General features: G+C 40.9%; 1 pseudogene across 1 annotated transcript; it reads left to right on the forward strand.

Moving 5' to 3' along the window:
• Positions 1-9936: 9936 nt before the first annotated feature.
• Positions 9937-11627, forward strand: LOC709316 (CWF19-like protein 1 pseudogene; annotated as a pseudogene). Its single transcript, XR_013585.5, has one exon. The product of XR_013585.5 is annotated as a CWF19-like protein 1 pseudogene (transcript).
• The last annotated feature ends 968 nt before the right edge of the window (positions 11628-12595 follow it).

Here is a 12595-nt window from a genome sequence, read left to right on the forward strand (position 1 = left end):
GAAATAAGTCTTTTTTGTTGCTGTCTTTGTAAGTCACTGAGATTTTGAGGGTGTTTGCTACTGCTGAATAGCTAACTTAAACTGATTTATGTAAGCAATATTTGGCAAAACTAAGATACAGGTTTATTAAAAAGTTAAATAGCAGTATAGAAATATCAAAAGCTGCCAGGTGCGGTGGCTCACACCTGTAATCCCAGCACTTTGGGAGGCCAAGGCAGGCAGATCATGAGGTCAGGAGTTCGAGACCAGACTGGCCAACATGGTGAAATCCTGTTTCTACTAAAAAGACAAAAATTAGTCAAGCATGGTGGCGTATGCCGGTAGTCCCAGCTACTTGGAAGGCTGAGGCAGGAGAATCGCTTGAAACCAGGAGGCAGAGGTTGCAGTGAGCCGAGATTGCACCACTGCACTCCAGCCTGGGATAGAGCAAGACTTCGTCTAAAAAAAAAAAGAAAGAAATATCATAAGTTGTTTATGATAATAAGTAAAATAAATGTCATTAACAATAGTATTATGAACTTGGAGAAAGGAAAATATGGCATAATGTTGAAATGATTGATCTTATTCTTAACACTAAAAATTGAAAACTACTTCATAGACTAAAGTAGAGTACTATGAGGTCATTAAAAGTGATGTTATAGAGGAATTTTTAAGGGCAGAGGGAGAGATTACATCACACTGTTTAAATTTTTAAAAACAAGTTAAAAATCAGGGTATACAATAATACTCTTTTTGTAAATTTCTTTGTCTTTCTCCATTAGAACAAACTATGGAAAATTGATTGGGCCCAGTGGCTCACACCGATAACCCCAGCACTTTGGGAGGCCAAGACAGGAGGATCACTTGAGCTTAGGCATTTGAAAGCAGCCTGAGTAATATGGCAAAACCCTGTCTCAATACAAAAAAATTAGCCAGGCATGGTGGTATATGCCTGTAGTCATAGCTACTTGGGAGGCTGTGGTGGGAGGATCACCTGAACCCAAGAAGTCAAGGCTGCAATGAGCTGAGATTGTGCCACTGCACTCCAGCCTGGGCGATGAAGTGAGACCGTCTCCAAAAAAAAAAGAAAAGAAAAGAAAAGAAAAAATGGAAAATTACTCTAAAACATTAGCAGTATTTGTCTTTGAGTGATGGGATTATGAGTGGTGTTTAAAGTGTGTTCTTTTGCCTATCTGATACAAAGGAGGACAAAATATTTTAAAATAAAAAATACAAACAAGGAAGAGAAATACACATAAATTAAAGGAACAAGAAGAAAACAAGTTTTGGTGATAGCAATGACAGTGAAAAAGAAAGGATGGCATAAGAGACTTTCTAAAAGAAGAATTGATACAAACTTAGTTCACCAGCTTCTGAAACTTCCTGGGGTTTCAGAATTCATTCACACTGAAGCAATTTTAGGTCAATAAGCTGTTTAGATTATTGAAGTCAGTTACTTTCTTCATGCTTCTCAAATCCTAGCTCCACACTCTCATCCCCATTAATACTCACTCCCTTGCTCTTCTCTCTCTCACTTTTTCCTACATTACCCTCTGTAATTCTCTCTCTATTGTAAATAAGCTCTTGGATTTCCTCCCCCTATCTTACAATCTGTTGCTCACGCCCTAAAGAATATAGCACCTTGTAGTTAATGATGCTGAACAGATATTTGTTGAATGAATACTTCTCCGTAGTGTAACTCCACCTGATTCCATCATCATAGCTCCTCATCCTTCAACCTGTTGCTTCTTCTGTGTTCCCATTCTGAGGAAATAGTACCAACACCCACCCAGCTGGCCAAACTAAAACTAGACATCTGAGAGTATGGTAGAGTCACCATCCATCTGCCAAATCTTATCAGTTCTGTTTCCTTCATGCATCTTAAATACGTTTTCTTCCCTTTATCCTTTCTGCCACTACCCTAGTTCAGGCATTCCTCATTGCTCCCCTAAATTATTGTACTGGTCTTGCTTCTGCTTTTTGCTTCCTTCGGCTCTTCCATTCTTTGACCAATGTCCAGGCTGATCTTTTCAAAATGAGATTCTGATGATATTATCACACAGTTTTATTAATAAATCCTATGAAGTGCTCCCAGAGGGTTCACTGAAAGAGAGAAATAGAAAAGAAGGAAGGAAGGAAGGAAGAGAAAGAAGAGAAGAGAAGAGAAGGGAAGAGAAGGGACAAAAGAGAAGGGAGAAAAGAAAAGAAAGACTTGTAGCATAGCATGGTGAGTAGACAAAATTCATTGTTATCAGGTCTCTGTCTCTTTATCTGCCGAACTGTGACACTCCAAGCATATTGAAAAATCTGTGATTGTTGGAACACATCCTGCTCTCATTTGCCTCCAGCTCCCTCTGCCTGGAGTGTTCTTCTCCCATCTTCATCCTGTTGTTCTTGTGATTAGATCTTATTACCACTCTCCCCAGCCCCAAACTTAGCTCAGACGTTACCTCCTCTGTGAAGACCCCCTTGATGAGGGTTTTCTCTACTCCCTTTGTTCTCCCAAGCTATCCCTGTTTACTTCAACAGCACTTTATACAATCTTGGGATCATTTAATTATTCTCACATCTTCTCCACTGCAATGTATGTTCCTTGGAATCACAGATCATGTCTTGTTCATCATGTGATTGGCACATAGTTAATGCACAAAAAATGTTGATGTTAACTGAATGAATAACCACACGTTTTGGTGATTGATAGGCTGTGAGGACTAAACAAAATGGAGAAGTCTAAGTTGACCAATTTTGATACTGAGAGGTTGGGAGAGTTGAAGCACTGAGAACAGGAACAGGGAAGTTTGGAGGCACAGTTAGTCTTTATACATCATGAATTTTAACTGAAAGTATCCAAATGACAAATATGGACATTTTATTTTTTATTAACTTTTTAAAAATAGAGACGGGTTCTCATTATGTTGTCCAGGCTGGTCTCAAACTGCAGGGCTCAAGCAATTTGTCCATCTCAGTCTCCCAAAGGGCTGGGATTACAGGTGTGAGCCACCATGGCTGGCCGACATTTTCTTGTAGATCCACAGTGCCCCCACCCACACAGATCCATGGCAAACACACCATCATGGATGACACATGGGCACAGCAGACCCCTCACTAGAGAGGCAGCAGCCAGGGCAGTGCAAGGCTCCCATGATCACTCTCTCTCAGCGCTGTACAAGAAGCCAATAGGGTTAAAATGAATAGCTGTCTGCTTACATTCGCAAAAAGAAACTGAAAAGATAAACCAAAACCAATAAAAATGTAGATGGAAGTTATTCTTCTGAGAGTAGACTTTATACAGTTTTAGTATCTTGTTAATATTTCACATATCCAAAAGATAAAATTCAATCAAAAAGGAAAGATAATCCCTAATTTTAAAAAAATTGAAATAACATATTTTATTGTTTTTAACTCTATATCAAGTTAGTGATATAAGCACATAGAAAATAATTACTTGAAGTCATTAACACAGCATTTTGATATATTTGTTCAATGGAATATATTCTAAGGACAAATAGAGCTGCAAAGAAATCATAAAATTCATGCATTAAATACTTACTGTTAATAGTAATGTCAGTATTATTTCAAAACTGTTTTATATGTTGCAGAGAAAGCATTAACTATGTTACTATTGTTGGGAATCACAACCTCTTTCTCAGTGTGTATATATATATATATTCCCTGTAATGTTAAATTTGAATTGGAAATATCAGTATGAGCCTGTGATTTTTAAAAAATTTCCAGAAATATTTCCTAGCTGTGTCCACTGAAAAGTCCTAGAAGTGATGACAGCACAGCTTGTGGCCTTTAAATATCATTTCCCACTCAAGAAACCAAGTTTCCTTGGAGAAATGATGATTCCAGGTCTATGTATATATACACACACATATATATATAAATATACGGCACCTTGCCTTTTTCATTGATATTGATAAGATGATCATGTAGAAATTGAATCATCCTTGTCTTAGGTGGTGGAGATCTGGAGAACATTTAATTTAACCAAAAGAGATTAATTTGTATCAGAATGCCCATTTATTATTTTAGAAAGTGAAATAACACTACCAAATAAACTGGATATTCATACTGGCATTCTCTGTCTGTGGGCAGATCTTGGGAAGCCAAATTATAAGTGGAAGTAGCTTCTGAGCACCAAGCCCAAGTGAAGAGAGTTAGGTGGCAACCCCAGGGTATACATAGGTGTATATACATATACATGTACACACATACATATACACACACACACTGAGAGAGAGATTTTGATTCCCAGCAATATTAACATAGTTATTGCTTTCTTCTGCAACATATAAACAAATGACCATATTGCCAAGCCATGGTCATCCCAGGCAATCTCCACATAGACAACTCAATATGCAACTACTCCATGGAGTGGACTGTTGCACTGTCTCACCTGGGCTTGCAGTGTTATAGACCCTTGGCCTCCGTTCACCCTTTGGCCCTCCCTTCCCCCCCCTTTTTTTTCTGGCCACCCTCCTCCCCACTGGCAGCCTCTTTCTTTAGATATGATAAGACTATTAAGCCTTAGCAAGCAAAAGATCACATCTGTCCCTGCAGATGTGTTTTTGTACCAGTTGGCATACAATATTGGTTGCCCACATTTCACATGCAAATACAGAATTCTGACTTTATTTTGTTAAGAGACAGGGTCTCGCTCTGTCAGCCAGGCTGGAGTGCAGTGTTGAAATCATGGCTCACTGCAGCCTCAGCTTTGACCTCCTGGGAGCAAGTGATCCTCCCACCTCAGCCTCCCAAGTAGCTTGGACGACAAGTGTGCACAGCCACACCCAGCTAATTTTTAATTAATTAATTTTTTTAAGATAGGATCTCACTATGTTGCCCAGGCTGGTCTCAAATGCCTGGGCTCAAGTGATCCTTCTGCTTCGGCCTCCCAAAGTGCTGGGGTTACAGGTGTGAGTCACAGTGCCCAGCCTGCTTTTTTTACAAGAGAAAAAAATAGAAAAACAAATTGAGCCACAAGTAGCTGGAGAAGTAGAAGCTGTCCAAAATCCCCAGTTTACCATGGACCTGCCCTGCCCAGCTCACTCATTTCTATCACCTGTCTTGCCACAGTCAGTACTGAATTTGCAATCCTGGCTTTAAGATTCTTCTGTAGGATCAGTTCCTCTTCTGAGCCACTGCCCTTGTTCAGTAGTGAACTCTCAGAAGAAAATCTTTCTTCTTATTAATAGTACTCAGGTTTAAGGCTTGACTAGGATATCTCCCTGCTGGTTTCCTGTCTGCATTGGCACCACTTAGTGATGAACTGGTTAAAGCCATGCCAGAGAAGGACTTTGCCAAACAGAAAGAAAGCAAGGCCTGAGTCTTGAGGAAAACCCACAGTAGAAAAGCAGAGCGGGGGAAAGACGCCTCTCCAGAATGAGCTTCCTATTTGCTCTTAATTTTACATTTCTCATGTACAGACTTGAGAATCAGGCCCCTTTCTGGAGCAAAATCTCTGTAGCCAGAATCCCTGGGGCAAATCTCCAATGTGAAGTTTCTGGCCTGAATTCACTAGCTGAGTCTTGCACGCGTTTGCCTTGTCACAGGCTGACATTCCTGACATAAGCATGTGCGAAGCTATCCCCTTTTTATGAATTATGTACAGGCTAGAACCCAAATTATTTCTGATCCCCATTACAGAAGTTAGCCTGCTTCCTTTTTTAACTCTGACATAGAAGCATATAGTGTTTGCCCAGGAGATATGAATCTGGGCATGCCTGAAGGGTGATGTATTTTGCTTCTCTGTGGTCCTATTCACTAGCAGCCTCCAACACCATTCTCTCACTCCCGTTCCCCACCCACACAGATCCACGATAAACCCACGGCCATTAGAGGTGTGTAGGTACGGCTGACTGTCCCTGGGTGGCAGCAGTTGGGAAGGTGGAGCTCCCAAGAGCTCCCCACCTCTTAGTGTTGGCCACATCGCCCTGTTCCACCTGCTCAAAAGAGCCATGGTCGATCTCTCTGGGTCAAATCTCAGTGAACATTTGCCGTATCCAGAACCCATCCTTTGCCACACAGCTCCCCATTGCCATTTTCCACGTATTTATGTGTTTGGTTAATGTCTCTTTCTCTCACTAAAAGGGCACCATGTCTGTTTTGGTAATCTATTTATATCCAGCATCTAATATACTCCCTACCCAGAGCAGGCACTCAATAACAACTGTATAAGAGAATTAATTTCAGCGCATTCATAGTGGAAAGGACCTTAGATGAAATTTGGTTGCTTTCTTTATGTGACAGATGAATACAGTGGTGAAGAAATGTTCCCAAATCATGTGGATTTTCAGAAAGGCAGCATTAAGTAGTGGTTAAGACCAAAGACTCTGAAGCAAAGTGCCTGGGTTCGTATCTCAGCTCTACCACTTGCTGACTTAGTAAGCACTTAACATCTTTGTGCCTCAGTCTCTTATCTAGAAAATGGAAATAATTGTAGCAGCTCCTAAGGTTATTATGAGGATTAAATGACATTAATAAGCACTTTATAAAGTGTTTAAAATAGTACTATTTTAAATGTTTGTGTTTGTCAAAAAAAAAAAAGAGGCTAGGATAGGTTCAAATTCTATGTCTCTTAACACCTCATCTGGTGCTTTTCACAAAACTGCCTAATGTTATTTTGTCATTGGTATAGTAGTGCTGCCCAGTAGAATTTTTCATGACAATAGAAAGGCTCTACACTGTCCAATATGGTAGCCCACTGGCCCCATGTGACTGAGTACTTGAAATGAGGCTAGCATGACTAAAGAAATTAATTTTTAATTTATTTTTTAAAATAACCTTTAATTTGAATTAAACTACCCTAATAGACAGGGTCTTTGCAACAGCTAAGTCATCATGGCTGATAGAATACGTGTCCTACTGCCCTAAAACTCTGGGGGATCATTTTGAGCATAAGCATTACAGTGTTCTGGAAGCCAAGAGACTCCCCACATCTTTATTTTGGCCAGACCTCCCAGGCCAGGCACCTGACATCAAGGTGAGGTTGCTGTTGTATCAGGTTGCTGTACAGGTTGGCATATACCCCAAAACTGTGGTTACATAAACCAATTAAGAGCATCTTCCTTTTTTTTCAGGACCATACACGATGAATTTTAAAACAACAACAGTCTATAGATAAACAATACTTGCAAAGCTCTGGCATGAACATTTTTTTCAACCAGCTTTAGAATTATACATTCTTCAAGAGTGCTTAAAATGCTACATTTAGAGAACACTTTTCTGTATGTATAGCTTTCTACTGCCATTAAAAAAAAGTCAATCCAAGAAAAAGGCAAGACCTCAACTGCTTGGTTTCCAAATTAAGCTACAGCTTGAGCTAAAAATAGCTTGCCAGTGTTGAGAATCTGTTCCCTGAATTTAAATGGCTTGCTCCTCTCCCAGAGGACAACATTCACTGTGTTCCATGGCAGGGGTGGACTCTGGGAAAGCACATTTCATTTTTTCTCTGGATTCATTTCTACTTTGTGCTCAGAGCAGAGTGAAAAAAAACTAACAATAGTTTCAGGCTTCACACATATGCATTGTAAAGTGTAATGAGCGTAAATATCTATAGCTTTTAGTAGGAGTGTGTGTTTGTGTGTGTGTGTGTGTGTGTGTGTGTGTGTGTGTGTGAATTCAGCTTTGTGTAGATAATCCTAAAGGTATCTATAAAAGCCTGAAGGTATGTTCTGAATAGATTTTACCTTCTTTTTTTTTCCAAACATGTTACCATTTACTCTACTAAAATTTATCTTCTCCTAATTGTCACTGAAAAGTTCTATGCTTTTTAATTTTAGAAACAATCTCTATTTTTTCTTATATCTCATGGAACTCGGGGATGGCTTTCTAACTGGTGGTAAAGACCAGAAGATGAAAATAAGAGATATAAGTTGCATGCTCAATATGGGGAAAAAGTGAAAAAAGTTGTGTATCAAGATGGGTTGTATTACATATACTTAAAATTTTTTTAATACTAAAGAAAGGATAAGGCATTTCTCATGGGCAGCAATTTTTTTTTTTTTTTTGAGACAGGTTCTTGTTCTGTTACCAGGCTGATGGTGTGATCACTGCTCACTGTAGCCTCGACCTCCTGGGCTTAAGCAAGCCTCCCACCTCAGCCTCCCAAGTAGCCAGGACTGCAGGTATGTGCCACCACCCCAGTTAATTTTTGTACTTTTTAGTAGAGGTGAGGTTTCTCCATATTGCCCAGGCTGGTCTCAACCTCCTTGGCTCAAGTGATCCTCTTGCTTTGGCTTCCCAGAATGTTGGGATTACAGGCGTGAGCCACTGCATGTGGCCTACAGCATTTTTTTTTTAAGTTTTCATTTTTATCAGCTATACATGTACATAGTTTAAGTGGTCAAAGAATTCTACAAACCTTATAATTATGTTTTAGGATGACTGCTTCTGCATATGCAAATACTTCCATAGGTACCTGCAAAGCCCTCCTTTTTTATTTTCTTGTTCACATGGACAATACATTTTAAGTATAATAGCCATGTTTCCTAACATCAGTGTTCTCTCTCCCACCTACCTTTTTAAAAAATATTTTGAAATCTTTGATACTGTTTTTTATTTAAAAAGTTACTGCATTCAACAGGAGTGGGGTAAAAATTAAAAAGTTATGGATACATATCATAAAATTAAAATAATTCAGTAATATAGAAAGCATAAAATAAAAGCCCTCTGAAATCTCACTTTTCCATGGATAACCACAAAGTTTGATGCTTATCCTTCCTGATCCCTCAACCCCTACCTGGTAGTCATTGGCAGGCAATCAACATTTCATTTACTCATTCAACACATTTTTTAAGATTGAATGCAGAATGAGACACTGTGCTGCAGAAGGATTACAGTGATGACAAGGATGAATCAGAACTAGTTGATACCTCAGGAACGCATAGCGGAGTTGAAGCATGAGCTGACATAAAATTGAGAAAATGAAACGTGCTAAAAGGAGCACATTGTGCCAGGGAGCTTGGCTGAAAAGAGAGGATTTCCATCAGGGTGGACTAGGACAGGTGTCCCAGGAGAAGCTGCACTTAGGCTGGATCAGAGAAACAGGTATGACGTGGACATGGAAAGATGGGGAAAGGCATTCTAGAGTCAAGGAACAGAATGAGTGCAAGAAGGAATATACCCAAAGCAAACAATGCTTGATGAATTTTGTTTAAGACACAGAAGCAGCCCATGGAAAAGCAAGGTGGGAAGTCGCCTTTAGTCACCATGACTTAGGTTGCAACTTCTCTGAGGGTAATGAGGAGACCTTCAAATTTACAGGGCAAGGGTGTGAGGCAGACAGAGTGTTAAGGGCTGAATTATGTCCCCCACCAAGTTCATATGTTGAGTCCCTAATTCCCAATGTACCTGTATTTGAAGATAGGGCCTTTCTGGAGGAAATTAAGGTTAAATGAGGTTGTAAGAGTGGTGCCATAATCTAATAGGACTGGGTGTCCTATAAGAAGAAGAAGAGACAATAGGGGTGTGATTATGCAAAGGAAAGCTCACATGGGAACACAGTAAGAAGGCAGCCACCTGCAAGTCAAGGAGAGAGGCTTCACCAGAAACCAACCCTGCCAGCACCTTCATCTTGGAGCTCCAGCCTCCAAAACTGTGAAAAATTATAATATCTGTTGTTGAAGCCACCCAGTCTGTGGCATTTTGTTCTAGCAGCCCTAGAAGACTAATACACAACTTTCCTTTGGTTTATAACATTTCTCGGTTCTTACTGAAGAATAGACTTTAGAATGGCCACATATTAAAATGATGGAATTACTTTTATCCTTTGTGTTCTTTGCTTCTCCAGTTAAATAAGTGAGATTGACTTTATTGCTGTGTTTTATCATCATTTAATGTGAGAGCCTCATATCAAAAACCCATTAATATTTACAGTATGCTAAGTTCTCTACAAATATCCAAAAGTCACAATCTTAGCATCCTGAGTGACTTCAGTAATACAACTTAATAAAAATAACAGTGAAGTTGAGATTTGCATTCCCAGTTTTAGGTGGCAGTCACAACTCATACTATTCGGACAGATGGCACAGAAACCGCTGCGCCTCTTGGCTTGTGGAGATGTTGAAGGAAAGTTTGATATTTTGTTCAATAGAGTTCGAGCAATTCAGAAGAAAAGTGGAAACTTTGATCTGCTGTTGTGTGTAGGAAATTTCTTTGGCTCCACCCCAGATGCTGAATGGGAGGAGTATAAGACTGGCATCAAGAAAGCTCCTATTCAGACATATGTGCTTGGTGCTAATAACCAGGAAACAGTAAAATATTTCCAGGATGCTGATGGATGTGAATTAGCTGAAAACGTTACTTATCTGGGTCCTAAAGGTATCTTCACTGGAAGCTCGGGGCTGCAGATTGTGTACCTCAGTGGCACAGAGTCCTTAAATGAGCCAGTACCAGGTTATAATTTTAGTCCCAAGGATGTGTCTTCTCTGAGAACGATGCTGTGTACAACCTCCCAGTTTAAGGGTGTTGATATCTTGCTCACATCCCCGTGGCCCAAGTATGTGGGGAACTTTGGGAATTCTTCTGGAGAAGTGGATACCAAAAAATGTGGTTCTGCTTTGGTTTCCAGTCTTGCCATGGGCTTGAAACCAAGATATCATTTTGCTGCTTTGGAAAATACCTATTATGAGAGGCTTCCATATCGAAACCGTATCGTTCCACAGGAAAATGCACAGCATGCCACCCGGTTTATAGCTCTGGCAAATGTTGGAAATCCAGAAAAGAAAAAGTTATCCTTATGCATTTAGTATTGTTCCCTTGAAGCTGATGGATGCAGCAGAACTGGTAAAACAGCCTCCGGATGTCACTGAAAACCCTTACAGAAAATCTGGGCAGGAAGCATCCATAGGAAAGCAAATTTCTGCCCCTGTGGAAGAATCAGCCTGTCAGTTTTTCTTTGATTTAAATGAAAAGCAGGGAAGGAAGCGTTCATCCACAGGTAGAGATAGCAAATCTTCTCCTCACCCAAAGCAGCCTCGCAAACCTCCTTAGCCTCCAGGACCCTGCTGGTTTTGCCTTGCTAGCCCTGAAGTGGAAAAGCATTTGGTGGTCAACATCGGCACACATTGCTACCTCGCCCTGGCCAAAGGAGGCTTATCTGATGACCATGTCCTCATCCTGCCCATTGGACACTACCAGTCAGTGGTGGAGCTTTCAGCAGAGGAGGTAGAAGAGGTGGAGACGTATAAGGCCACACTGAGACGGTTCTTTAAGAGTCGAGGGAAACGGTGTGTTGTATTTGAGAGAAATTATAAGAGCCATCACCTCCAGCTACAGGTCATTCCTGTCCCAGTCAGCTGCTGTGCTACTGATGACATTAAAGATGCCTTCATTACCCAGGCCCAGGAGCAGCAGATAGAGCTGTTGGAAATCCCAGAGCACTCTCACATCAAGCAGATTGCACAGCCAGGAGCCGCATATTTTTATGTTGAACTTGACACAGGAGAAAAGCTTTTCCACAGAATTAAAAAGAATTTTCCTTTGCAGTTTGGAAGGGAGGTCCTGGCCAGTGAAGCCATCCTTAATATTCCGGGTAAGTCTGACTGGAGGCAGTGTCAGATCAGTAAGGAAGACGAGGAGACCCTGGCTCGCTGCTTCCAGAAAGACTTTGAGCCCTATGACTTTACTCTGGATGACTAAACAAAGGTAAGATCTTTTTATGAACTTCATAGGAAGTAGTAGAGCCTTTTTCTTTTTTTTTTTAATTAAAAGAATTTTTTTGAGACAAGGTCTCACTCTGTCACCCAAGCAGGACTGCAGTGGCGCAGTTGTGGCTTGCTGTGGCCTCAACCTCCTGGGCTCTAGAGTTCTTCCCACCGCAGCCTCCTGAGTAGCTGGGACCACCAGGCGCATGCTACCATGCCTGGCAAACTTTTTAAATTTTGGGGTAGAAGGTAGAGACGGGGGTCTCCCTGTGTTGTCCAGGCTGGTCTGTAACACCTAGGCTCAAGGGATCCTCCGCCTTGGCTTCTTAACCTGCTGGGATTACAAGCATGAGCCACTGAAAGGACACAAAGATAGATGTGTACCCGCCCCCCACCCGCTACACCCTTGTTCTGCTCTCTAATCTTTGCACGTACCAGAGGTTTCGTAAGTTCTGTAAGTACATGTTTCTCTTTCTGAGGCCAGGTCACAAGGAATGTTTAAGTAAGATAGCCAGGTCACAAGGTGTGTTTAAGCAAGATAGCCATAAACTGGTCGTGCAACCTGATGCAATATAATTAACTGCCTTTGTGTAAAACTGCTCTTCCGCCTCAAGGGTTGTACTGAAATATCAGAAATGGCGGGAACCAATCATAGTTTGCCAAATCGCTTTGTTCAAACTCCAGCCAATCATACCTCTAATTTGTATAATGATTCTATGCCTACTTTCCTTAGACTATATAACATTGTTCGGAGCTCAGTAGGGGAGCTCTCCTGCCCGTCTCGTTTCACGAGCAAGTGAGAGCTCCAGGTTCGAACCTGTAATAAAGATCCTTGCTGCTTAGCTTTGACTCTGGACTCTGGTGGTCTTCTTCGGGGAATAAACGGTCTGGGCATAACAAATGGGGGCTCGTCCGGGATTTCCCCCAAGCCCACCAGACCCCCAAGTCAACGGATCTTAATCTGT

This window comes from Macaca mulatta, chromosome 2 (genome assembly GCF_049350105.2).
Source record: "Macaca mulatta isolate MMU2019108-1 chromosome 2, T2T-MMU8v2.0, whole genome shotgun sequence".
Classification (NCBI taxonomy): Eukaryota; Metazoa; Chordata; class Mammalia; order Primates; family Cercopithecidae; genus Macaca; species Macaca mulatta.